Source organism: Oncorhynchus mykiss, chromosome 2, assembly GCF_057628025.1.
Source record: "Oncorhynchus mykiss isolate SJ-2025 chromosome 2, ASM5762802v1, whole genome shotgun sequence".
Classification (NCBI taxonomy): domain Eukaryota; kingdom Metazoa; phylum Chordata; class Actinopteri; order Salmoniformes; family Salmonidae; genus Oncorhynchus; species Oncorhynchus mykiss.
Window position 1 is genome coordinate 14344102 of NC_143023.1, and position 23130 is coordinate 14367231.

General features: G+C 40.6%; 7 non-coding genes across 7 annotated transcripts; all 7 read right to left on the reverse strand.

Moving 5' to 3' along the window:
• Positions 1-3584: 3584 nt before the first annotated feature.
• On the reverse strand, positions 3585-3657 carry trnat-ugu (transfer RNA threonine (anticodon UGU)). The gene has a single exon. It is a non-coding gene; the product is annotated as a tRNA-Thr (tRNA).
• Positions 3658-10039: 6382 nt separating this feature from the next.
• trnat-ugu (transfer RNA threonine (anticodon UGU)) lies at positions 10040-10112 on the reverse strand. Its single transcript has one exon. It is a non-coding gene; the product is annotated as a tRNA-Thr (tRNA).
• A 2107-nt stretch (positions 10113-12219) lies between these two features.
• trnat-ugu (transfer RNA threonine (anticodon UGU)) lies at positions 12220-12292 on the reverse strand. Its single transcript has one exon. It is a non-coding gene; the product is annotated as a tRNA-Thr (tRNA).
• Positions 12293-14414: 2122 nt separating this feature from the next.
• trnat-ugu (transfer RNA threonine (anticodon UGU)) lies at positions 14415-14487 on the reverse strand. The gene has a single exon. It is a non-coding gene; the product is annotated as a tRNA-Thr (tRNA).
• Positions 14488-16594: 2107 nt separating this feature from the next.
• Positions 16595-16667, reverse strand: trnat-ugu (transfer RNA threonine (anticodon UGU)). The gene has a single exon. It is a non-coding gene; the product is annotated as a tRNA-Thr (tRNA).
• A 2122-nt stretch (positions 16668-18789) lies between these two features.
• trnat-ugu (transfer RNA threonine (anticodon UGU)) lies at positions 18790-18862 on the reverse strand. Its single transcript has one exon. It is a non-coding gene; the product is annotated as a tRNA-Thr (tRNA).
• A 2108-nt stretch (positions 18863-20970) lies between these two features.
• Positions 20971-21043, reverse strand: trnat-ugu (transfer RNA threonine (anticodon UGU)). Its single transcript has one exon. It is a non-coding gene; the product is annotated as a tRNA-Thr (tRNA).
• Between the last annotated feature and the right edge of the window lie 2087 nt (positions 21044-23130).

Genomic DNA, 23130 nt, shown 5'->3' on the forward strand with positions numbered 1-23130 from the left:
AACACTAAACTAACACTTAACTAACACTAAACTAACCCTAAACTAACACTAAACTTAACCATTTTATACATTTATACTTGATAGAGATAGGGACATCCCAAGGATCCTGGATAGCACGAACCCTCTGGGAAAACATATGAACTCCTCAGTAAATAATATTGCCTACTTGCTTTCGACCATACGTTATCAACAAAAAATCATTATTTCCAAATAAACCAAATTTGCCAAAACCTCACTAGGGTAGGGACACTATTTTCACCTCAGGATGAAAAGCGTGCCCAAAGTTAACTGCCTGTTACTCAGGCCCAGAAGCTAGGATATGCATATAATTGGTAGATTTGGATAGAAACCACTCTAAAATCAACATTATTTCTAAACAAACCAAATTTGCCTTAACATAGTAGGCCTAAATATTTCCTATCGATATCACAACTTAAATATAGCCTTCTTACTCTTCAATTGGATCAAGTAGATCTTGGTCATTATTTTCATTGTCTCTAATGAAACTATCTGGGGCAGAGACTCGAAAATCGCTTCTACCTCTTGTAAAAAACAAAAAATAAATAGCACATATTGTCAAGCCCTCACCTTAGTACTCATTGTTTTCTTTATTATTTTAGTTAGGTCAGGGTGTGACATGGGTGATGTATGTGTTTTTGTTCCTGTATGTCTATGGTTAGTTGCCTGTGTCTGCACTTATTTATATATAGCTTCACGTTCATTTTGTTGTTTTGTAAAGTTTGTTTAAGTGTTCTTCGTTAATAAATAGAAGAATGTATTCACATCACGCTGTGCCTTGGTCTCCTCCATCCAAAAAACGTGACAGAATAACCCACCAAACAAGGACCAAGCAGCGTGAATGGGAGGAACAGTGCTTGGTGAAAAAATGGACCCGGCAGAAGGATGAGTGGGTAACAACCTGGGAGGAGATAGAGAGGTGGTCGATCGATCCAGGGAGAGTGCCAGAGCCCGCCTGGGATTCAATGGAACAGTGCGAGGAGGGATACAGGAGAATGGAGGAACGGCGATGATATAAGGGTACACGGCTAGCACGGAAGCCCGAGAGGCAGCCCCAAGATTTTTTTGGGAGGGCACACGAGGAGATTGGCTGAGTCAGGTAGGAGACCTAAGCCAACTCCTCATGCTTACCGTGGGGAGTGTGTTACTGGTCTGGCACCATGTTATGCAGTGGAACGCACGGTGTCTCCAGTGCGCATTTCTAGCCCGGTGCGCTCTATTCCAGAATGGGCATCCAGCCAGGAAGGAGGGTGCCGGCTCAGCGCTCCTGGTCTCCAGTATACCTCCATGGACCAGGATATCCTGCGCCGGCTCTGCGTACTGTGAGTCTGCACAGCCCTGTGCGTCCTGTGCCAGTGCCCTGCATTTGCAGGGCAAGTATAAACATCCAGCCAGAACGGGTTGTGTCAGCTCTACACTCCAGACCTCCAGTACGCCTCCACAGCCCAGTATGTCCTGTGCCTGCTCCCCGCTCTCGCCCTGAGGTGTGTGTCCTCAGCCCGGTACCACCAGTGCCGGTACCACGCACCAAGTCTCCAGTGCGTCTCCAGGGTCCAGTACTCCCTGTTCCTGCTCCTCGCACACGCCCTGAGGTGCGTGTCCCCAGCCCAGGTACCACCAGTGCCGGTACCACGCACCAGGCCTCCAGTGCGTCTCCAGGTTCCAGTACTGCCTGTTCCTGCTCCTCGCACTCACCATGAAGGGCATGTCCCCAGCCCGGTACCACCAGTGCCGGCACCACGCACCAGGCCTACAGTGCGCCTCGCCAGTCCAGAGCGTCCGGCAACAGTACCCAGTCCAGAGCTTCCGGCAACAGTACTCAGTCCAGAGCTTCCGGCAACAGTACTCAGTCCAGAGTGTCCGGCAACAGTACCCAGCCCAGAGCGTCCGGCAACAGTACCCAGCCCAGAGTGTCCGGCAACAGTACCCAGCCCAGAGCGTCCGGCGACAGTACCCAGTCCAGAGCGTCCAGCAACAGTACCCAGTCCAGAGTGTCCGGCAACAGTACCCAGTCCAGAGTGTCCGGCAACAGTACCCAGTCCAGAGCGTCCGGCAACAGTACCCAGTCCAGAGTGTCCGGCAACAGTACCCAGTCCAGAGTGTCCGGCAACAGTACCCAGTCCAGAGCGTCCGGCAACAGTACCCAGCCCAGAGCGTCCGGCGACAGTCTACAGACCGGAACCTCACGCCCTGACCTTAGTGCCCTTTGTTTTCTTTATTATTTTAGTTAGGTCAGGGTGTGACATGGGTGATGTATGTGTTTTTGTTCCTGTATGTCTATGGTTAGTTTCCTGTGTCTGCACTTATTTATATATAGCTTCACGTTCATTTTGTTGTTTTGTAAAGTTTGTTTAAGTGTTCTTCATTAATAAATAGAAGAATGTATTCACATCACGCTGCTCCTTGGTCTCCTCCATTCAACGAACGTGACACATATGAACTCCTCTGAACGCCATGGACACAACTCTTATTGGTTGTCTGATGTGGAACTGGTAACAACACAGTCTGTGATTGGCAAACAACATTTAGATCTGTAAACTGCGAGATAAGATAACATACCATGCCATGAGGTGTTGAGGGAAAAACGGATTATCTATAGATTGGGCATGATCTTTTTTAGGCCATCAGCAATAACAGGAAATACTACAAACTACATTATAGTTCAAGGTGGCAACGTCGGAATGTCTGCTTGCGCAGCAAAAATGGTACGTTTCTAACATTTATGGTTGAGATTAAATTAATATCAATATAAACTATGCACATTGTGACTTTCATTAACACGCAATGCAGGCGTCACACAGACGTTAGTCAGGCGTTGGTATCATGTCATGTAAGTCAGACACGAAACGCAGGAGTCATGTTAGGTGGTATGTTTGCCTAGGCTTATATGTCCCTTATCACTCCCCATAGTTCCTCCTTTAAAAGTTGCGAGCTTACACCGCGGGACTTAGAGGTACCCAGCGCCATGGCTTCATTACTCCAGACCACCACAAGGGGGAGTTAGAGCACTCATTATGCATTTGGGTCCCAAGGTTTTTATATGACCAATCATATCGAGTGGTTCCAATGACGAATTTGATGCGAGCCACCTGTCTCTGGTGACTTTCTTCAGCAAAAATGGCTGACAAAACATTAGGGTGGAAGCAAATGTAAGTAATTATAACATCAAAACGAGTCAGGCTAAAAATGTACAATTGAAAGATATATGTTAGTTAATGTAGAGACAAACGATTGTGCATATTTATTGTCATAAAGTTAATATAAGGAAAAGTTCAAGTTAATGTTGTTATTCTTTCAACATGCATCACTGGTTTACATGACCTCTGCTACTCCTGTCTCTAGTTTCAGCACTTTTTAAATCATGATGGGCAGCCCAGGACAGAATCGGCAAACATAGAATTGTATCCTTTTTGGCAATGTCTCTTCAGCAGAGAATTATTTTTGCAGGCTTTATTGTTAGTTTGTTGTCACATTTAGATGTTTCTGCTGTATAGAACGAGAGAAATGGTAACTCCCACCCTGAGCAAAGTTTCAGATGAATGTCACAGAGGGTAGAGTCAAAATCAAGGCCCTAGTGAGAATTGAATTCACAACCCCTGGTTTACAAGACCAGTGCTCTAACCACTGAGCTATGGAGCCATACAGCTGCGTATGAATAATTGGAACGCTATAAAGAACACACCCATCATAGAGTTAAAAAAAGAGACACACCTAAGTAACCAAACATGCAGGTTTCCCAGTCTGGCTCCTACAGTAAAAGCAGATTCCTTGTCATAATTTGTTATACATTTAATGACAAACTCTCCCAGGTCTATGTGACCCACAGGCAGGTCTGGTCTAGTGGTCAACATTCTTCAGAATTCTCCTTTAACAGTCTCCTCTCCTCCTTTCCTTGTCTCCTCTCCTTCATGACCATCTATTTTGTTATTTTTAGGGGTAGATCAGCTTTAATACTGCAGATAGATTGTGTGTCCTTTCAATGTAACTGTCTGCATCACAGTATATTTTACATTAGTCATATTTTTATATTTGTAATTTTAGTCCCACCCTTCAGCTACCATCAACCCCTCCCTCCAATCTCTGAAAACCATACTAGGCCTGTATTGGCTACTCAACCATTTGCCTTGGGAAAGGGGGAAGGATGGATGTGTATACTGGAAAGTTTTTACCATGTTAAACCCAACTCAACCCTTTGTAGGACTCTGTCTCTAGTGTTCCCGGAAGTCCCTCCTCAAAAGGCTCCATGGGGTGTTAAGGCATATGGAGTTAACTACAGTTGCATCACTGGTACAGGTAGGGGTTTTGACTATGGGCGGTTGCCTGCAGCAGATTGTAGTAATTACATAACCATTAATGCCACCTGGCCAGTGAAAGGCTTGAATCAAACTAAGGGTGTTGCTGATGTATGGTGGATGTGTGGCCCAAACAGGCATTTGACACCTGTCCTTAGAGGTAACTGTCAGGGTACGTGTGCTTCAGCCAGTCTGATAATACCACTAACCATTATTGAAGTTACAGCTAATCAGCTCCTGGGATCTACTAGAAAAGCACCTAATGATGTTCACCCGTACTCCAGATGTAAGCGTGATGCACCTTGGTCTGAGGAAACAGATAATATACATTTCAACCTACTAGGTTTACCAGTAGGTGTTCCTTAGGAATTCTAGGCCCTAAACAGGAATGATGGTTTATGGCATCTACTACCAATTCTTGGCCCTGCTATTGTGGATGGCAAACAGACCTCATGGATAAATTATATATACTATAAACAACAACGTTTTGTTAATTACACCCACACAACTCTTACTGGTATTGCTGAGCAATTGGAGGCTTCTACCAGGACCGCCAGGCAGAATAGGTTGGCTTTAGATATGATCCTGGCCAGCCAAGGAGGGGTTTACAAAATGTTTGGTGAACAATGTTGTACATTTATACCTAACAATACCAGTCCTGATGGGAGTATATCAAAAGCATTGGTTGGGTTGGAAAAGCTTTCGGCAGAAATGAAGGGCGTGGCTGGGGTGGAGGAGTCTGGCTGGATGTCTTGGATGGGAGTGTGGCTTGGTGAGTATGCATCACTGGTGGTTACTGGATTTCTGACCCTAATTTTGGTGTTTTTGTTCTTGATGTGTTGTGCTGCTTGCATCATACCTTGTTTGAAGAAGTCTGTTACATATGTGGTACAGGCTTCAGGTATGATGCCCTTGCTTGATGCTCCTGAAGGAGATGCAGATACGGAATCTAACTTCCGGAGAAAGATGGGGCTGTCTGAGGATGACCCCTAGTTTGCTGTGGGTGAGGTCGTGGAATGATAACTTCTTAAATACATAACATGTACGATATAAGTTGTCCTCTCTTATGTGAAGGTTTAGAGTCCCTGGGTGGCAAGGAGCCCACCTGGTACAGGATAGGAGCAGCTAAGAGGACCAGATGTTTTATAATAATGCTTTGCTCTGCTTTACTCTGTTTTCCATGACCAAAGTTTTATCCTATATCTAAGATGTCAATAAACAAAAAAGTTTTATCCTATTTTTGATAAGTGACACCCTTGTGGGTGTCAAAAGGGGGAGACAAAAGCATATTTTATTTTTATTTGTTGATTTTTCTTTTATGTTTTCTGTAAAAATAAACAAATAAATAAATAATAAACTTGTTCTTATTTTCATGAAATGCTATTAACATATTACTATGTTGGGACCAGTGAAATAAAGGATAATGAGTGACACCCTTGTGGGTGTCAAAAGGGGGAATCAAAAACTCCAGTTTATATATATGTTAATCAACAAAGGGACGTGCATAACTTCATATATTCACAAAATAAAGGTTTAAAGTCCCTGGGTTTATCAGCAACCTAGTATATTGGATGGTGTGGTTACAAACCACAGGGGTGTAAAAAGGGGGATTGTGAGGTTCTGTGTTATACACTATAGCCCTTACCATATCATATGTGATGGAATATTATTTGCTGTTGGCTTGTGTGGGTATATGTGTTATGCAACATTGCTGACTCCCCTAATTTGAGTAAATTAATGGACATCAATACTTAGGCTTCTACTTCTAGCTTATGCATACTATAAACATATTAGGGACACAGTATATTTTACATTAGTCATATTTTTACATTTTTAATTTTAGTCCCACCCTTCAGCTACCCTCAACCCCTCCCACCAATCTCTGAAAACCATCCAACTTTATAAGGGTACACTTATCATAGTTCAGTTGTATTCCAGAGAGGTTAGAGAAATGATCTAGATTGTCTATGAGCCTCTGCAGCGATCCAAATGGTGGATTTAAAAGAAAGCACAAGTCCTCAGCGTACAATGACACCTTTGTTTTTAAGCCCCGGATTTATATCCCCTTGATTTTATTGTTGGTTCTGATTTTAATAGCTAACATTTTGATGGCCATGATGAATAGATATGTCGACAGTGGACAACTTTGTTTCACTCCTCTTGACAGTAATACCCTCTTCCGACAACATCCGGTGAAATTGGAGAGCGCCAAATTCAATTGACAAAGTCATAATATTAAACATTCATGAAGGTAGAAGTGTCTCATATCATTTAAAAGTTTAACTTCTTGTTAATCCAAATGCGTTGCCAGATTTCAAAAAGGCTTTACGGCGGAAGCATACCATGTGATTATCTGAGGACAGCGCCCCACATCAAAATATTTTTTCAACCAGCACAGGCTTCACAGAATTGCAAAGAGCGATTAAATAAATCACTTACCTTTGAAGATCTTCCTCTGTTTGCAATCCCAAGGATCCCAGCTACACAATGAATGTTCGTTTTGTTTGATAAAGTCCTTCTTTATATCCAAAAAAGTTAGTTTAGTTGGAGCCATTGATTTCAGTAATCCACTCCTTCAACATGCATACAAAGGAATCCAAAAAGCTACCGGTAAACTTTGTTCATTTTTTTTATTTTTTAAATTTTATTTCACCTTTATTTAACCAGGTAGGCTAGTTGAGAACAAGTTCTCATTTGCAACTGCGACCTTGCCAAGATAAGGCATAGCAGTGTGAACAGACAACACAGAGTTACACATGGAGTAAACAATTAACAAGTCAATAACACAGTAGAAAAAAGGGGAGTCTATATATACATTGTGTGCAAAAGGCATGAGAAGGTAGGCGAATAATTACAATTATGCAGATTAACACTGGAGTGATAAATGATCAGATGGTTATGTACAGGTAGAGATATTGGTGTGCAAAAGAGCAGAAAAATAAATAAATAAAAACAGTATGGGGATGAGGTAGGTGAAAATGGGTGGGCTATTTACCAATAGACTATGTACAGCTGCAGCGATCGGTTAGCTGCTCAGATAGCAGATGTTTGAAGTTGGTGAGGGAGATAAAAGTCTCCAACTTCAGCGATTTTTGCAATTCGTTCCAGTCACAGGCAGCAGAGAACTGGAACGAAAGGCGGCCAAATGAGGTGTTGGCTTTAGGGATGATCAGTGAGATACACCTGCTGGAGCGCGTGCTACGGATGGGTGTTGCAATCGTAACCAGTGAACTGAGATAAGGCGGAGCTTTACCTAGCATGGACTTGTAGATGACCTGGAGCCAGTGGGTCTGGCGACGAATATGTAGCGAGGGCCAGCCGACTAGAGCGTACAAGTCGCAGTGGTGGTTGGTATAAGGTGCTTTAGTGACAAAACGGATGGCACTGTGATAAACTGCATCCAGTTTGCTGAGTAGAGTGTTGGAAGCAATTTTGTAGATGACATCGCCGAAGTCGAGGATCGGTAGGATAGTCAGTTTTACTAGGGTAAGTTTGGCGGCGTGAGTGAAGGAGGCTTTGTTGCGGAATAGAAAGCCGACTCTTGATTTGATTTTCGATTGGAGATGTTTGATATGGGTCTGGAAGGAGAGTTTAGAGTCTAGCCAGACACCTAGGTACTTATAGATGTCCACATATTCAAGGTCGGAACCATCCAGGGTGGTGATGCTGGTCAGGCGTGCGGGTGCAGGCAGCGAACGGTTGAAAAGCATGCATTTGGTTTTACTAGCGTTTAAGAGCAGTTGGAGGCCACGGAAGGAGTGCTGTATGGCATTGAAGCTCGTTTGGAGGTTAGATAGCACAGTGTCCAAGGACGGGCCGGAAGTATATAGAATGGTGTCGTCTGCGTAGAGGTGGATCAGGGAATCACCCGCAGCATGAGAAACATCATTGATATATACAGAGAAAAGAGTCGGCCCGAGAATTGAACCCTGTGGCACCCCCATAGAGACTGCCAGAGGACCGGACAGCATGCCCTCCGATTTGACACACTGAACTCTGTCTGCAAAGTAATTGGTGAACCAGGCAAGGCAGTCATCCGAAAAACCGAGGCTACTGAGTCTGCCGATAAGAATACGGTGATTGACAGAGTCGAAAGCCTTGGCAAGGTCTATGAAGACGGCTGCACAGTACTGTCTTTTATCGATGGCGGTTATGATATCGTTTAGTACCTTGAGCGTGACCGGCTTGGAAACCAGATTGCACAGCGGAGAAGGTACGGTGGGATTCGAGATGGTCAGTGACCTGTTTGTTGACTTGGCTTTCGAAGACCTTAGATAGGCAGGGCAGGATGGATATAGGTCTGTAACAGTTTGGGTCCAGGGTGTCGCCCCCTTTGAAGAGGGGGATGACTGCGGCAGCTTTCCAATCCTTGGGGATCTCAGACGATATGAAAGAGAGGTTGAACAGGCTGGTAATAGGGGTTGCGACAATGGCGGCGGATAGTTTCAGGAATAGAGGGTCCAGATTGTCAAGCCCAGCTGATTTGTACGGGTCCAGGTTTTGCAGCTCTTTCAGAACATCTGCTATCTGGATTTGGGTAAAGGAGAACCTGGAGAGAATTGGGCGAGTAGCTGCGGGGAGGGGGGGAGCTGTTGGCCGAGGTTGGAGTAGCCAGGTGGAAGGCATGGCCAGCCGTTGAGAAATGCTTGTTGAAGTTTTCGATAATCATGGATTTATCGGTGGTGACCGTGTTACCTAGCCTCAGTGCAGTGGGCAGCTGGGAGGAGGTGCTCTTGTTCTCCATGGACTTCACAGTGTCCCAGAAATTTTTGGAGTTGGAGCTACAGGATGCAAACTTCTGCCTGAAGAAGTTGGCTTTAGCTTTCCTGACTGACTGTGTGTATTGGTTCCTGACTTCCCTGAACAGTTGCATATCGCGGGGACTATTCGATGTTAGTGCAGTCAGCCACAGGATGTGTTCATACAAGTCAAACAATGTTCTCTTCAACCCTCAGGTACCCTAAGATGTAAATAAAGGATAATCCTCCAGACAGAAAGAACGGTGTTCAATAGGAAAGGAAAATAACGAAGAGCGCACCCTCATTCATGCGCGCCAAAAGCCTACTTTTCCTGTTGAGCTTCCTTGGGAAAAACTACTATTACTTGTTCGTATTTCAACAAACAAGCCTGAAACCCTGTATAAAGACTGTTGACATCTAGTGGAATCCATAGGTACTGCAATCTGGGAGGAATTTTTATATACAGACCCATAGACTTGCATTGGAAAGGCCTCTTAGCGCCAAAAAATACAACTATTTCTGGATGGATTTTCCTTGGGTTTTCGCCTGCCATATCAATTCTGTTATACTCACAGACATTATTTTAACAGTTTAGAAACTTCAAAGTGTTTTCCATCAAATTCTACCAATTATATGCATTTCCTAGCTTCTGGTCCTGAGTAACAGGCAGTTTACTTTGGGCACGTCAGTCAGGCAGAAATTCAGAATACTGCCCTTCAGAAGTTTTAATACTTTCTCAGAAGTAGCCATTATTTACTATACTGAACAAAAAAATATACGCAACACGCAACAATTGAAACGTTTTTACTGAGTTACAGTTAATATAAGGAAAAGTTCAAGTTAATGTTGTTATTCTTTCAACATGGATTACATGACCTCTGCTAGGTCTCTAGTTTCAGCACTTTTTAAATCATGACAGAATCGGCAAATGGTAACTCCCACCCTTTGCAAAGTTTCAGCTGAATGTCACAGAGGGTAGAGTCAAAATCAAGGCCCCAGTGAGAATTGAACTCACGACCCCTGGTTTACAAGACCAGTGCTCTAACCACTGAGCTATGGAGCCATACGGCAAGGTATGAAGAATTGGAATGCTATAAAGATCACACCCGTCATACAGTTAATAAAAGAGACACACCTAAGTAACCAAACATGCAGGTTTCCCAGTCTGGCTCCTACAGTAAATGCAGATTCCTTGACATCCTTTGTTATACATTTAATGACAAACTCTCCCAGGTCTATGTGACTCACAGGCAGGTCTGGTATAGTGGTCCACATTCTTCAGAATTCTCCTTTAATAGTCTCCTCTCCTTCATGACCATCCATTTTGTTATTTTTAGGGGTAGATCAGCTTTAATACTGCAGATGGATTGTGTGTCCTTTCAATGTAACTGTCTGCATCATTTCCAATCCCCCATACATTTTTTTTACAAACATTCCATTGTATTATTTTCCCTTAACCCTACCACCCCTCCCCTAATTGGATTCAATTAATGGACATCAATACTTAGACTTCTACTTCTAGCTTATACATACTATAAACATATTAGGGACACAGTATATTTTACATTAGTCATATTTTTATATTTTTAATTTTAGTCACCACCCTTCAGCTACCCTCAACCCCTCTCACCAATCTCTGAAAACCATCCAACTTTATAAGGGTACACTTATCATAGTTCAGTTGTATTCCAGAGAGGTTAGAGAAATGATCTAGATTGTCTATGAGTCTCTGCAGCGATCCAAATGGTGGTTTTAAAAGAAAGCATAAGTCCTCACCTTTGTTTTTAAGCCCCGGATTTCTATCCCCTTGATTTTATTGTTCGTTCTGATTTTAATAGCTAACATTTTGATGGCCATGATGAATAGATATGTCGACAGTGGACAACCTTGTTTCACTCCTCTTGACAGTAATACCCTCTTCCGACAACATCCGATGAAATTGGAGAGCGCCAAATTCAATTGACAAAGTCATAATATTAAACATTCATGAAGATAGAAGTGTCTCATATCATTTAAAAGCTTAACTTCTTGTTAATCCAAATGCGTTGCCAGATTTCAAAAAGGCTTTACGGCGGAAGCATACCATGTGATTATCTGAGGACAGCGCCCCACATCAAAATATTTTTTCAACCAGCACAGGCTTCACAGAATTGAAAATGGTGATTAAATAAATCACTTACCTGTTTGCAATCCCAAGGATCCCAGCTACACAATGAATGTTCGTTTTGTTTGATAAATTCCTTCTTTATATCCAATAAAGTTAGTTTAGTTGGAGCCATTGATTTCAGTAATCCACTCCTTCAACATGCATACAAAGGAATCCAAAAAGCTACCGGTAAACTTTGTTCATACAAGTCAAACAATGTTCTATTCAACCCTCAGGTACCCTAAGATGTAAATAAAGGATAATCCTCCAGACAGAAAGAACGGTGTTCAATAGGAAAGGAAAATAACGAAGAGCGCACCCTCATTCATGCGCGCCAAAAGCCTACTTTTCCTGTTGAGCTTCCTTGGGAAAAACTACTATTACTTGTTCGTATTTCAACAAACAAGCCTGAAACCCTGTATAAAGACTGTTGACATCTAGTGGAATCCATAGGTACTGCAATCTGGGAGGAATTTTTATATACAGACCCATAGACTTGCATTGGAAAGGCCTCTTAGCGCCAAAAAATACAACTATTTCTGGATGGATTTTCCTTGGGTTTTCGCCTGCCATATCAATTCTGTTATACTCACAGACATTATTTTAACAGTTTAGAAACTTCAAAGTGTTTTCCATCAAATTCTACCAATTATATGCATTTCCTAGCTTCTGGTCCTGAGTAACAGGCAGTTTACTTTGGGCACGTCAGTCAGGCAGAAATTCAGAATACTGCCCTTCAGAAGTTTTAATACTTTCTCAGAAGTAGCCATTATTTACTATACTGAACAAAAAAATATACGCAACACGCAACAATTGAAACGTTTTTACTGAGTTACAGTTAATATAAGGAAAAGTTCAAGTTAATGTTGTTATTCTTTCAACATGGATTACATGACCTCTGCTAGGTCTCTAGTTTCAGCACTTTTTAAATCATGATGGGTAGCCCAGGACAGAATCGGCAAATGGTAACTCCCACCCTTTGCAAAGTTTCAGCTGAATGTCACAGAGGGTAGAGTCAAAATCAAGGCCCCAGTGAGAATTGAACTCACGACCCCTGGTTTACAAGACCAGTGCTCTAACCACTGAGCTATGGAGCCATACGGCAAGGTATGAAGAATTGGAATGCTATAAAGATCACACCCGTCATACAGTTAATAAAAGAGACACACCTAAGTAACCAAACATGCAGGTTTCCCAGTCTGGCTCCTACAGTAAATGCAGATTCCTTGACATCCTTTGTTATACATTTAATGACAAACTCTCCCAGGTCTATGTGACTCACAGGCAGGTCTGGTATAGTGGTCCACATTCTTCAGAATTCTCCTTTAATAGTCTCCTCTCCTTCATGACCATCCATTTTGTTATTTTTAGGGGTAGATCAGCTTTAATACTGCAGATGGATTGTGTGTCCTTTCAATGTAACTGTCTGCATCATTTCCAATCCCCCATACATTTTTTTTACAAACATTCCATTGTATTATTTTCCCTTAACCCTACCACCCCTCCCCTAATTGGATTCAATTAATGGACATCAATACTTAGACTTCTACTTCTAGCTTATACATACTATAAACATATTAGGGACACAGTATATTTTACATTAGTCATATTTTTATATTTTTAATTTTAGTCACCACCCTTCAGCTACCCTCAACCCCTCTCACCAATCTCTGAAAACCATCCAACTTTATAAGGGTACACTTATCATAGTTCAGTTGTATTCCAGAGAGGTTAGAGAAATGATCTAGATTGTCTATGAGTCTCTGCAGCGATCCAAATGGTGGTTTTAAAAGAAAGCATAAGTCCTCAGCGTACAATGACACCTTTGTTTTTAAGCCCCGGATTTCTATCCCCTTGATTTTATTGTTGGTTCTGATTTTAATAGCTAACATTTTGATGGCCATGATGAATAGATATGTCGACAGTGGACAACCTTGTTTCACTCCTCTTGACAGTAATACCCTCTTCCGACAACATCCGATGAAATTGGAGCGCGCCAAATTCAATTGACAAAGTCATAATATTAAACATTCATGAAGATAGAAGTGTCTCATATCATTTAAAAGCTTAACTTCTTGTTAATCCAAATGCGTTGCCAGATTTCAAAAAGGCTTTACGGCGGAAGCATACCATGTGATTATCTGAGGACAGCGCCCCACATCAAAATATTTTTTCAACCAGCACAGGCTTCACAGAATTGAAAATGGTGATTAAATAAATCACTTACCTGTTTGCAATCCCAAGGATCCCAGCTACACAATGAATGTTCGTTTTGTTTGATAAATTCCTTCTTTATATCCAATAAAGTTAGTTTAGTTGGAGCCATTGATTTCAGTAATCCACTCCTTCAACATGCATACAAAGGAATCCAAAAAGCTACCGGTAAACTTTGTTCATACAAGTCAAACAATGTTCTATTCAACCCTCAGGTACCCTAAGATGTAAATAAAGGATAATACTCCAGACAGAAAGAACGGTGTTCAATAGGAAAGGAAAATAACGAAGAGCGCACCCTCATTCATGCGCGCCAAAAGCCTACTTTTCCTGTTGAGCTTCCTTGGGAAAAACTACTATTACTTGTTCGTATTTCAACAAACAAGCCTGAAACCCTGTATAAAGACTGTTGACATCTAGTGGAATCCATAGGTACTGCAATCTGGGAGGAATTTTTATATACAGACCCATAGACTTGCATTGGAAAGGCCTCTTAGCGCCAAAAAATACAACTATTTCTGGATGGATTTTCCTTGGGTTTTCGCCTGCCATATCAATTCTGTTATACTCACAGACATTATTTTAACAGTTTAGAAACTTCAAAGTGTTTTCCATCAAATTCTACCAATTATATGCATTTCCTAGCTTCTGGTCCTGAGTAACAGGCAGTTTACTTTGGGCATGTCAGTCAGGCATTCAGAATACTGCCCTTCAGAAGTTTTAATACTTTCTCAGAAGTAGCCATTATTTACTATACTGAACAAAAAAATATATGCAACACGCAACAATTGAAACGTTTTTACTGAGTTAATATAAGGAAAAGTTCAAGTTAATGTTGTTATTCTTTCAACATGCATCACTGGATTACATGACCTCTGCTACTCCTGTCTCTAGTTTCAGCACTTTTTAAATCATGATGGGCAGCCCAGGACAGAATCGGCAAATGGTAACTCCCACCCTTTGCAAAGTTTCAGATGAATGTCACAGAGGGTAGAGTCAAAATCAAGGCCCCAGTGAGAATTGAACTCACGACCCCTGGTTTACAAGACCAGTGCTCTAACCACTGAGCTATGGAGCCATACGGCAAGGTATGAAGAATTGGAATGCTATAAAGATCACACCCGTCATACAGTTAAAAAAAGAGACACACCTAAGTAACCAAACATGCAGGTTTCCCAGTCTGGCTCCTACAGTAAATGCAGATTCCTTGACATCCTTTGTTATACATTTAATGACAAACTCTCCCAGGTCTATGTGACCCACAGGCAGGTCTGGTATAGTGGTCCACATTCTTCAGAATTCTCCTTTAATAGTCTCCTCTCCTTCATGACCATCCATTTTGTTATTTTTAGGGGTAGATCAGCTTTAATACTGCAGATGGATTGTGTGTCCTTTCAATGTAACTGTCTGCATCATTTCCAATCCCCCATACATTTTTTTTACAAACATTCCATTGTATTATTTTCCCTTAACCCTACCACCCCTCCCCTAATTGGATTCAATTAATGGACATCAATACTTAGACTTCTACTTCTAGCTTATACATACTATAAACATATTAGGGACACAGTATATTTTACATTAGTCATATTTTTATATTTTTAATTTTAGTCACCACCCTTCAGCTACCCTCAACCCCTCTCACCAATCTCTGAAAACCATCCAACTTTATAAGGGTACACTTATCATAGTTCAGTTGTATTCCAGAGAGGTTAGAGAAATGATCTAGATTGTCTATGAGTCTCTGCAGCGATCCAAATGGTGGTTTTAAAAGAAAGCATAAGTCCTCACCTTTGTTTTTAAGCCCCGGATTTCTATCCCCTTGATTTTATTGTTCGTTCTGATTTTAATAGCTAACATTTTGATGGCCATGATGAATAGATATGTCGACAGTGGACAACCTTGTTTCACTCCTCTTGACAGTAATACCCTCTTCCGACAACATCCGATGAAATTGGAGCGCGCCAAATTCAATTGACAAAGTCATAATATTAAACATTCATGAAGATAGAAGTGTCTCATATCATTTAAAAGCTTAACTTCTTGTTAATCCAAATGCGTTGCCAGATTTCAAAAAGGCTTTACGGCGGAAGCATACCATGTGATTATCTGAGGACAGCGCCCCACATCAAAATATTTTTTCAACCAGCACAGGCTTCACAGAATTGAAAATGGTGATTAAATAAATCACTTACCTGTTTGCAATCCCAAGGATCCCAGCTACACAATGAATGTTCGTTTTGTTTGATAAATTCCTTCTTTATATCCAAAAAAGTTAGTTTAGTTGGAGCCATTGATTTCAGTAATCCACTCCTTCAACATGCATACAAAGGAATCCAAAAAGCTACCGGTAAACTTTGTTCATACAAGTCAAACAATGTTCTATTCAACCCTCAGGTACCCTAAGATGTAAATAAAGGATAATACTCCAGACAGAAAGAACGGTGTTCAATAGGAAAGGAAAATAACGAAGAGCGCACCCTCATTCATGCGCGCCAAAAGCCTACTTTTCCTGTTGAGCTTCCTTGGGAAAAACTACTATTACTTGTTCGTATTTCAACAAACAAGCCTGAAACCCTGTATAAAGACTGTTGACATCTAGTGGAATCCATAGGTACTGCAATCTGGGAGGAATTTTTATATACAGACCCATAGACTTGCATTGGAAAGGCCTCTTAGCGCCAAAAAATACAACTATTTCTGGATGGATTTTCCTTGGGTTTTCGCCTGCCATATCAATTCTGTTATACTCACAGACATTATTTTAACAGTTTAGAAACTTCAAAGTGTTTTCCATCAAATTCTACCAATTATATGCATTTCCTAGCTTCTGGTCCTGAGTAACAGGCAGTTTACTTTGGGCACGTCAGTCAGGCAGAAATTCAGAATACTGCCCTTCAGAAGTTTTAATACTTTCTCAGAAGTAGCCATTATTTACTATACTGAACAAAAAAATATACGCAACACGCAACAATTGAAACGTTTTTACTGAGTTACAGTTAATATAAGGAAAAGTTCAAGTTAATGTTGTTATTCTTTCAACATGGATTACATGACCTCTGCTAGGTCTCTAGTTTCAGCACTTTTTAAATCATGATGGGTAGCCCAGGACAGAATCGGCAAATGGTAACTCCCACCCTTTGCAAAGTTTCAGCTGAATGTCACAGAGGGTAGAGTCAAAATCAAGGCCCCAGTGAGAATTGAACTCACGACCCCTGGTTTACAAGACCAGTGCTCTAACCACTGAGCTATGGAGCCATACGGCAAGGTATGAAGAATTGGAATGCTATAAAGATCACACCCGTCATACAGTTAATAAAAGAGACACACCTAAGTAACCAAACATGCAGGTTTCCCAGTCTGGCTCCTACAGTAAATGCAGATTCCTTGACATCCTTTGTTATACATTTAATGACAAACTCTCCCAGGTCTATGTGACTCACAGGCAGGTCTGGTATAGTGGTCCACATTCTTCAGAATTCTCCTTTAATAGTCTCCTCTCCTTCATGACCATCCATTTTGTTATTTTTAGGGGTAGATCAGCTTTAATACTGCAGATGGATTGTGTGTCCTTTCAATGTAACTGTCTGCATCATTTCCAATCCCCCATAAAAATTTTTTACAAACATTCCATTGTATTATTTTCCCTTAACCCTACCACCCCTCCCCTAATTGGATTCAATTAATGGACATCAATACTTAGACTTCTACTTCTAGCTTATACATACTATAAACATATTAGGGACACAGTATATTTTACATTAGTCATATTTTTATATTTTTAATTTTAGTCACCACCCTTCAGCTACCCTCAACCCCTCTCACCAATCTCTGAAAACCATCCAACTTTATAAGGGTACACTTATCATAGTTCAGTTGTATTCCAGAGAGGTTAGAGAAATGATCTAGATTGTCTATGAGTCTCTGCAGCGATCCAAATGGTGGTTTTAAAAGAAAGCATAAGTCCTCAGCGTACAATGACACCTTTGTTTTTAAGCCCCGGATTTCTATCCCCTTGATTTTATTGTTGGTTCTGATTTTAATAGCTAACATTTTGATGGCCATGATGAATAGATATGTCGACAGTGGACAACCTTGTTTCACTCCTCTTGACAGTAATACCCTCTTCCGACAACATCCGATGAAATTGGAGCGCGCCAAATTCAATTGACAAAGTCATAATATTAAACATTCATGAAGATAGAAGTGTCTCATATCATTTAAAAGCTTAACTTCTTGTTAATCCAAATGCGTTGCCAGATTTCAAAAAGGCTTTACGGCGGAAGCATACCATGTGATTATCTGAGGACAGCGCCCCACATCAAAATATTTTTTCAACCAGCACAGGCTTCACAGAATTGAAAATGGTGATTAAATAAATCACTTACCTGTTTGCAATCCCAAGGATCCCAGCTACACAATGAATGTTCGTTTTGTTTGATAAATTCCTTCTTTATATCCAATAAAGTTAGTTTAGTTGGAGCCATTGATTTCAGTAATCCACTCCTTCAACATGCATACAAAGGAATCCAAAAAGCTACCGGTAAACTTTGTTCATACAAGTCAAACAATGTTCTATTCAACCCTCAGGTACCCTAAGATGTAAATAAAGGATAATACTCCAGACAGAAAGAACGGTGTTCAATAGGAAAGGAAAATAACGAAGAGCGCACCCTCATTCATGCGCGCCAAAAGCCTACTTTTCCTGTTGAGCTTCCTTGGGAAAAACTACTATTACTTGTTCGTATTTCAACAAACAAGCCTGAAACCCTGTATAAAGACTGTTGACATCTAGTGGAATCCATAGGTACTGCAATCTGGGAGGAATTTTTATATACAGACCCATAGACTTGCATTGGAAAGGCCTCTTAGCGCCAAAAAATACAACTATTTCTGGATGGATTTTCCTTGGGTTTTCGCCTGCCATATCAATTCTGTTATACTCACAGACATTATTTTAACAGTTTAGAAACTTCAAAGTGTTTTCCATCAAATTCTACCAATTATATGCATTTCCTAGCTTCTGGTCCTGAGTAACAGGCAGTTTACTTTGGGCACGTCAGTCAGGCATTCAGAATACTGCCCTTCAGAAGTTTTAATACTTTCTCAGAAGTAGCCATTATTTACTATACTGAACAAAAAAATATATGCAACACGCAACAATTGAAACGTTTTTACTGAGTTAATATAAGGAAAAGTTCAAGTTAATGTTGTTATTCTTTCAACATGCATCACTGGATTACATGACCTCTGCTACTCCTGTCTCTAGTTTCAGCACTTTTTAAATCATGATGGGCAGCCCAGGACAGAATCGGCAAATGGTAACTCCCACCCTTTGCAAAGTTTCAGATGAATGTCACAGAGGGTAGAGTCAAAATCAAGGCCCCAGTGAGAATTGAACTCACGACCCCTGGTTTACAAAACCAGTGCTCTAACCACTGAGCTATGGAGCCATACGGCAAGGTATGAAGAATTGGAATGCTATAAAGATCACACCCGTCATACAGTTAAAAAAAGAGACACACCTAAGTAACCAAACATGCAGGTTTCCCAGTCTGGCTCCTACAGTAAATGCAGATTCCTTGACATCCTTTGTTATACATTTAATGACAAACTCTCCCAGGTCTATGTGACCCACAGGCAGGTCTGGTATAGTGGTCCACATTCTTCAGAATTCTCCTTTAATAGTCTCCTCTCCTTCATGACCATCCATTTTGTTATTTTTAGGGGTAGATCAGCTTTAATACTGCAGATGGATTGTGTGTCCTTTCAATGTAACTGTCTGCATCATTTCCAATCCCCCATACATTTTTTTTACAAACATTCCATTGTATTATTTTCCCTTAACCCTACCACCCCTCCCCTAATTGGATTCAATTAATGGACATCAATACTTAGACTTCTACTTCTAGCTTATACATACTATAAACATATTAGGGACACAGTATATTTTACATTAGTCATATTTTTATATTTTTAATTTTAGTCCCACCCTTCAGCTACCCTCAACCCCTCTCACCAATCTCTGAAAACCATCCAACTTTATAAGGGTACACTTATCATAGTTCAGTTGTATTCCAGAGAGGTTAGAGAAATGATCTAGATTGTCTATGAGTCTCTGCAGCGATCCAAATGGTGGTTTTAAAAGAAAGCATAAGTCCTCACCTTTGTTTTTAAGCCCCGGATTTCTATCCCCTTGATTTTATTGTTGGTTCTGATTTTAATAGCTAACATTTTGATGGCCATGATGAATAGATATGTCGACAGTGGACAACCTTGTTTCACTCCTCTTGACAGTAATACCCTCTTCCGACAACATCCGATGAAATTGGAGCGCGCCAAATTCAATTGACAAAGTCATAATATTAAACATTCATGAAGATAGAAGTGTCTCATATCATTTAAAAGCTTAACTTCTTGTTAATCCAAATGCGTTGCCAGATTTCAAAAAGGCTTTACGGCGGAAGCATACCATGTGATTATCTGAGGACAGCGCCCCACATCAAAATATTTTTTCAACCAGCACAGGCTTCACAGAATTGAAAATGGTGATTAAATAAATCACTTACCTGTTTGCAATCCCAAGGATCCCAGCTACACAATGAATGTTCGTTTTGTTTGATAAATTCCTTCTTTATATCCAATAAAGTTAGTTTAGTTGGAGCCATTGATTTCAGTAATCCACTCCTTCAACATGCATACAAAGGAATCCAAAAAGCTACCGGTAAACTTTGTTCATACAAGTCAAACAATGTTCTATTCAACCCTCAGGTACCCTAAGATGTAAATAAAGGATAATACTCCAGACAGAAAGAACGGTGTTCAATAGGAAAGGAAAATAACGAAGAGCGCACCCTCATTCATGCGCGCCAAAAGCCTACTTTTCCTGTTGAGCTTCCTTGGGAAAAACTACTATTACTTGTTCGTATTTCAACAAACAAGCCTGAAACCCTGTATAAAGACTGTTGACATCTAGTGGAATCCATAGGTACTGCAATCTGGGAGGAATTTTTATATACAGACCCATAGACTTGCATTGGAAAGGCCTCTTAGCGCCAAAAAATACAACTATTTCTGGATGGATTTTCCTTGGGTTTTCGCCTGCCATATCAATTCTGTTATACTCACAGACATTATTTTAACAGTTTAGAAACTTCAAAGTGTTTTCCATCAAATTCTACCAATTATATGCATTTCCTAGCTTCTGGTCCTGAGTAACAGGCAATTTACTTTGGGCACGTCAGTCAGGCATTCAGAATACTGCCCTTCAGAAGTTTTAATACTTTCTCAGAAGTAGCCATTATTTACTATACTGAACAAAAAAATATATGCAACACGCAACAATTGAAACGTTTTTATTGAGTTAATATAAGGAAAAGTTCAAGTTAATGTTGTTATTCTTTCAACATGCATCACTGGATTACATGACCTCTGCTACTCCTGTCTCTAGTTTCAGCACTTTTTAAATCATGATGGGCAGCCCAGGACAGAATCGGCAAATGGTAACTCCCACCCTTTGCAAAGTTTCAGATGAATGTCACAGAGGGTAGAGTCAAAATCAAGGCCCCAGTGAGAATTGAACTCACGACCCCTGGTTTACAAGACCAGTGCTCTAACCACTGAGCTATGGAGCCATACGGCAAGGTATGAAGAATTGGAGTGCTATAAAGATCACACCCGTCATACAGTTAAAAAAAGAGACACACCTAAGTAACCAAACATGCAGGTTTCCCAGTCTGGCTCCTACAGTAAATGCAGATTCCTTGACATCCTTTGTTATACATTTAATGACAAACTCTCCCAGGTCTATGTGACCCACAGGCAGGTCTGGTATAGTGGTCCACATTCTTCAGAATTCTCCTTTAATAGTCTCCTCTCCTTCATGACCATCCATTTTGTTATTTTTAGGGGTAGATCAGCTTTAATACTGCAGATGGATTGTGTGTCCTTTCAATGTAACTGTCTGCATCATTTCCAATCCCCCATACATTTTTTTTACAAACATTCCATTGTATTATTTTCCCTTAACCCTACCACCCCTCCCCTAATTGGATTCAATTAATGGACATCAATACTTAGACTTCTACTTCTAGCTTATACATACTATAAACATATTAGGGACACAGTATATTTTACATTAGTCATATTTTTATATTTTTTAATTTTAGTCCCACCCTTCAGCTACCCTCAACCCCTCTCACCAATCTCTGAAAACCATCCAACTTTATAAGGGTACACTTATCATAGTTCAGTTGTATTCCAGAGAGGTTAGAGAAATGATCTAGATTGTCTATGAGTCTCTGCAGCGATCCAAATGGTGGTTTTAAAAGAAAGCATAAGTCCTCACCTTTGTTTTTAAGCCCCGGATTTCTATCCCCTTGATTTTATTGTTGGTTCTGATTTTAATAGCTAACATTTTGATGGCCATGATGAATAGATATGTCGACAGTGGACAACCTTGTTTCACTCCTCTTGACAGTAATACCCTCTTCCGACAACATCCGATGAAATTGGAGAGCGCCAAATTCAATTGACAAAGTCATAATATTAAACATTCATGAAGATAGAAGTGTCTCATATCATTTAAAAGCTTAACTTCTTGTTAATCCAAATGCGTTGCCAGATTTCAAAAAGGCTTTACGGCGGAAGCATACCATGTGATTATCTGAGGACAGCGCCCCACATCAAAATATTTTTTCAACCAGCACAGGCTTCACAGAATTGAAAATGGTGATTAAATAAATCACTTACCTGTTTGCAATCCCAAGGATCCCAGCTACACAATGAATGTTCGTTTTGTTTGATAAATTCCTTCTTTATATCCAATAAAGTTAGTTTAGTTGGAGCCATTGATTTCAGTAATCCACTCCTTCAACATGCATACAAAGGAATCCAAAAAGCTACCGGTAAACTTTGTTCATACAAGTCAAACAATGTTCTATTCAACCCTCAGGTACCCTAAGATGTAAATAAAGGATAATACTCCAGACAGAAAGAACGGTGTTCAATAGGAAAGGAAAATAACGAAGAGCGCACCCTCATTCATGCGCGCCAAAAGCCTACTTTTCCTGTTGAGCTTCCTTGGGAAAAACTACTATTACTTGTTCGTATTTCAACAAACAAGCCTGAAACCCTGTATAAAGACTGTTGACATCTAGTGGAATCCATAGGTACTGCAATCTGGGAGGAATTTTTATATACAGACCCATAGACTTGCATTGGAAAGGCCTCTTAGCGCCAAAAAATACAACTATTTCTGGATGGATTTTCCTTGGGTTTTCGCCTGCCATATCAATTCTGTTATACTCACAGACATTATTTTAACAGTTTAGAAACTTCAAAGTGTTTTCCATCAAATTCTACCAATTATATGCATTTCCTAGCTTCTGGTCCTGAGTAACAGGCAGTTTACTTTGGGCACGTCAGTCAGGCATTCAGAATACTGCCCTTCAGAAGTTTTAATACTTTCTCAGAAGTAGCCATTATTTACTATACTGAACAAAAAAATATATGCAACACGCAACAATTGAAACGTTTTTACTGAGTTAATATAAGGAAAAGTTCAAGTTAATGTTGTTATTCTTTCAACATGCATCACTGGATTACATGACCTCTGCTACTCCTGTCTCTAGTTTCAGCACTTTTTAAATCATGATGGGCAGCCCAGGACAGAATCGGCAAATGGTAACTCCCACCCTTTGCAAAGTTTCAGATGAATGTC